We start from the raw sequence: 5,428 nt of genomic DNA, 5'->3' as shown, positions 1-5,428 counted from the left end.
GCATGCGCTGTGTGAGCAGAGTTGCTGCCAGCAGGGGGCGCGTGGTGGCTAATAACCATAACATGGCTTACGGAAGGTCTGACAAAATTTTGTAAAAGTTGAATAAAAAAAAATAAAAAAATAAAAAACAAACAAACAAACAAACAAAAAAAGAAGGTCTGACAAAACATCCTTTTTTAGTTAATTCTTATTTGCATATTTACAATTTACCTGATATTTACATTGGTGGATTTTATAGCCCACTAAACGTAAAGTTTTTTGTTTTAATAAAATTCTGTTTATTTTTATTTTATGTGAAAGGATGACCAGGCTCTTTATTTTTTTTAGACTTTAACATTTACATATTAAGAGCAGAGCAGCCTAATTTCTACAATAGGGCCATTCTTTGAACATGCTTTGTTGGTTAATTGGATATGTTTCTTGGACAACCTCAGCGTTGGCCTCCCCTATGTTTTAAATTGACTTTATTAAAATTTAAAATGTTAAAATTTTATTGATCAATTCACTTTTAAAACTCTTCATAGCTTCTCACCTTTCTGGCCTTTTAGTCCCACACACCACATACCTTGAAATCCTCGGGCAGAGGTGTGCTGTCTGTTCCAGAGTCTCGACTAAAAACTAAAGAGGACAAAGCCTTTGCAGTCAGGGCCCTATAATGCTCTGGAAAAGCCTGCCCGAGGAAATCAGATTGACTGAGTCGAAAAAATACTTTTATAGAAGAGCCTTTCTTGATTTTGTCTGACTTAATTTTATCCCATTTTATTTTATTCTATTTTATATTTATCTTAAACGTGTCTCTTACGTGTTTTCTTGCTTTTATCATGTAAAGTTTTTGTGTTTTATTGTGTTGTTTTTTACACTTGTTTATCCCATTTGTGCCCAAATTTTTCTGAATGGTTTCATGCATATAGTCGTGTTAATAATGTCCTATGTGAACATGTTCTGCATTTATTTCCTCAAGTTTTTTTTTTCTTCTTCTTCTTGAAAATCGTATTTGAATGTGCGGCAACTATAGTTGCCGGTGGGCAAATATGTTGTATGCACCTAATCAATGTTAAATATGAATAGGAGGAGAACATTTGGCATCTATCTCAAAATAACTGCTTTCAACAGATCAATCTTTATTCATAAACAAATTTATTGTGTATAAAAGTCGAAGAATGTTTGATGCGAACCCAAAAATCTATAGTCTTATAATCTATAGCTTATTATGTCTTGAATATAAAAACACAACAAACAACAAATCCATTTGTCTTAAACCTTGTGTGCTGTTTGGGATCTTTTTGACCCACATTTCTAACTTTCATTTATGGGGATAACATGGATAATTTGACATGGTTTAGTGTAAGATTTTTGCCAATCTTTTGGAAAATGCCGTTTTAAAAGTAACAAATTATCACTTTAACCAGTAGATGGCTGCAGAGCTCCACTATTTGCGATTTGCTATTTGACTAAATGAAAGACATATTTTCACAAGTTTTTCCAGTTGTATTCATATCTAGATATTATGAAATCATAATTATAACAATAAAAGTAACTTTTTGTCGAAGTTTAGGCATTTTTTGTACTGGAAAAAAAATCTGTTTTTCAATAATGTTATAGAATCAAATGATTTTTGTCAATGGACAAAATTCATCCTCAAAATCAGAAAGAACACAGAAATTTGGTGGGACAATTTTTGAATTATATGAAAAACAGTTGAAATAAATTATAAACTCTAAAGACTCCAACTTTTCTCTTTGTAACAACCTGATCAGGTTTGATTCTAATCATAATGTAACATTATTGAAAAACTGATTTTTTTCAGTACAAAAACTGCTAAACTTTGACAAAAAGTAACTCATATTGTTATAATTTTGATTTCATAATATGTAGATATGCATATATCAAAAATGTAATTTGTTACAAAATGTAACAAATTACATTTGTACAAAATTTGTACAAAATTTGTTACAAAATTACATTTTGTTGGGTTGGGTTGCAACCCGGTCTCATTGGAAATACGTACCTCTGCACACTTTGGCGCTGCAAAAAAGTGTGCAGAGGTACGTATTTCCAATGAGACCGGGTTGTTTTGTTGCCTGGGGTCTCTGAGACCAAACAGCCTGACTGTAAACCTCAAATGAACAGCGCACAAGGGTTAAAGTGGTACGTACAGTGCAGAACAAAGTGCAGCCTTAACAGGGCACTGTGTATCAAAAAGTTAAATGAAAATAAATAAATACAAATAAATAGAATGAAGTAAAAAATTATATATATATATATATAACAAAAAAACAAATGACAAAATGGCAAAAAACTAAAATAACAGTGCATACAAGTGCATTTTTGATTAAAGTTATCAAACAAGTCCAATAACCTTGAATTATTAACCTATTAACACAGTATACCCCATTTCCCCATGATATATGTACTTACAAGGCATTTGCCCACTGGCAACTATAGTTGCCGCTTGCACTTTTGACTAAGTATACAAAAAACTATAGATCTACTGTAAGATTTGTTTTGTTTAGAGGATTCTAGAGACCTTCATGATTATCTAGATATATATATATATATGTCAACAAAAAAAAATACTTATTAGTAATATGAAAATTAGCTTTCTTTGGGAGGGTTTGCCTTCACCATGCTTCCTGGAAGTAGGGGTAGGAAGTTGACAGCCTCATGTGACAGGAAGGAAATGAATACCTTTTTTTTCTTCTTGAAATCCTTTATTTGGTTGTTTCCTTGCATGACATTGAGACATACAACATGGATAAAAATACTTACACAAGGAAAATGACAACTATACACTGCGGCAACTATAGTTGCCGCTGGGCTTAAATGGGTTAAGTACTTTGTGACTTGTTTTTTTGAAATCTAATGTGTTGATTTTACCTTGAAAAGACGTGCAACTAGTAAAGTAAAAAACAGTTCAATTAGTTAACTAGTGGGCATTTTGGCTTTAGTTAACTAGTAATGTTTAAAACATTTTTACTAGTTAAACTAGTAAGGTCTAAAAAAAGAATCATCATCAACTAGTTACATTTTAGTGGCCTGTAGATGTTCTTGTAGCCATAGCCTTCTTCTCTGGCCTTTTGTAAGAGCTTTTTTGTCTTGGCCATATCAACTTCGGAACATGCATTGGATAAATGTATGCACGGATTCCAACTGAATCTACTTAATTGTCATTATAGAGTCCCCAAAGGTTTATAGTAACCTCAAGTAATAGTATAGCATAAAGAAGATATTTTGAAACCCATTTCATGAAAATGGGTTCAAAATAATAGGTTATTAACTTTCTTTGTACAAAAAAAAAAAAAGACTCATATTAAAAATCTGTTGTGTTTCACAGAAGAAGAAAGTCAAAGGTTTGAGCCACATGAGGTTAGTAAATGAAGTTTAATTTTTTGGGGGTGAAATATCACCAGTCTGACCCTATAGGCTTGCGCCACCAGCTTATAGCCTAGTTATAGACTAAACAAGTCAGGCCATTTCTATACCAAAGCTGCTAAGTTGTTCGTATGCTAGGATTTTTTCTCATATTGAGTATTTTATTTTATTTTATGAATTCCGGATAGCACAAGGGTATTTGATGTCCTATTTACATCTGGAAGACATATTTTTAAGAGTGTTTGCTCATCTGCAAGACATCTATACGTTTCCTGTGTCAAATAGACCTATTGGTTTTCATTAAACCGAGAAAAATGGAATTTTCTTTTATTGACGATCACTGAGAAATGGTCTATTATTTAAAAAGCAACAAAAAAAAAGAGCTAAGCGAACCGAACCGATCCGTACCGACTCAAAATGTACCACGCAGTGGAAACGCGAAGCGAGCCGAACTGTTCCGCGCAGAGTCGAGCCGTACTGAGCCGAACCGTACCGTAGGCTACTATGCAGTGGAAAAGCACCATATGCAAATGAAATGTACTAGAGTCTGGTTGAACCAGGCTAATTATGCACAACTTACTTCCGCATTCTGTAAAACAGGTCGCATCGCTTCCGGTCCAGGTCTTTTGTATGTGCTTCATGAAATTTTTTTCGGTTTTACTCAAGATAACTTAAAAGGAGCGAGTAAAGATTAGCATAACCAATATCCCTCACATGTGCAGATTGATATTTAAACGTTTTATATTTTTCTTCTTCACAGTAACGTTTTGATATTTAAATGAAATAAAACGCCAATAACAAAGTGAACTAGTTAGGTTAGCTGATTACCTTAAAAATCCATAGATCTCGTAGTCAGTTCTTACGGCCGTTAACACTTTCTCTGACAAGCGGATGCGATGAGACCCGTTTTCCGGTTTTGTCACGTGACGCTCCGCATAAAGCCTATTCCAGAGCCTTATAGGGCCCGACTTCAAAAGCTTTGTCCTCTTTAGTTTTTAGTCGAGACTCTGGAACAGACAGCACACCTCTGTCCGGGGATCTCGCCTATGTGGTGTGTAAGGTCAGAAATATAACAAGGTGAGAGGCTATGAAGAGCTTTAAAAGTGATCAATACAATTTTAAAGTCAATTCTAAAACATACTGGGAGGCACTGTAATGAAGCTAAAACAGGGGTAATGTGGTCGTATTTAATAAACACCATAACTTCCACTCTACTGTCATCACTCAGTGTAAAGTGACCCCACACAGCTGAAAAACCTTGGTGTTTCATTGTTAAAAAGGCAAAAAGTAAAATAAATCAAGCAAGATTAAAGATTCATCTGACAGTACTCAGGTTTCACACTTTTTTCTGCAAAGATATTAATCAATGTACTGGGAGTTAACAGAATTAGAAGTTAATCAGGCTTTAAACGCTAAAATTTTGGCAGAAGGAGGAATTCTTGCTGGACAGCCAATGGGAAGGTTTAAAATATGCCCGCTACCACCACCTTATTAGCATTTTGTGCGACTAGTTAACTAGTCAGCATTTTTGCTTTCGCTAGTACTAGTAACGAAATAGTAGATATTTTGAGCATCACTAGTTAACTAGTAAAGTAAAAAAAAAAAAACAGTTCAACTAGTTAACTAGTAGGCATTTGGGCTTTCACTAGTTAACTAGTAAGGTTTAAACGTTTTTACTAGTTAGGAAGGTCTAAAAAAGTGTCAACTAGTTAACTAGTAGACATTTTAGCTCGTGCTTGTTAACTAGTATGACAATCTGCCTTAGTTAACTAGTAAGTTCCAACACGTGTCGGCTAGTTATCTAGTGGACATTCTGGGCTTCACTAGTTAACTAGTGAGAGCCAAAATGCTCACTAGTTAACTAGTGCAGAAAATTGCCATCCACTAGTTAACAGAATTTATGTTTGACTAGTTAACATGTTAAAGGTTTTGCTGCTCACTAGTTACAGTAACTAGTACGCCTTTGTGCTTTACCAGTTCAATCCAGATGGCCACTAGATCGTCAAAAAAACTAGTTGAGACTTTTGGTTTACTACTAGTTCGCAATTTTGTTGAG

Source organism: Pimephales promelas, chromosome 11 (genome assembly GCF_988280905.1).
Source record: "Pimephales promelas chromosome 11, fPimPro1.hap1.1, whole genome shotgun sequence".
Lineage (NCBI taxonomy): Eukaryota > Metazoa > Chordata > Actinopteri > Cypriniformes > Leuciscidae > Pimephales > Pimephales promelas.
The sequence above is the reverse complement of the archived record's forward strand: the minus strand, read 5'-3'. Positions refer to the sequence as shown.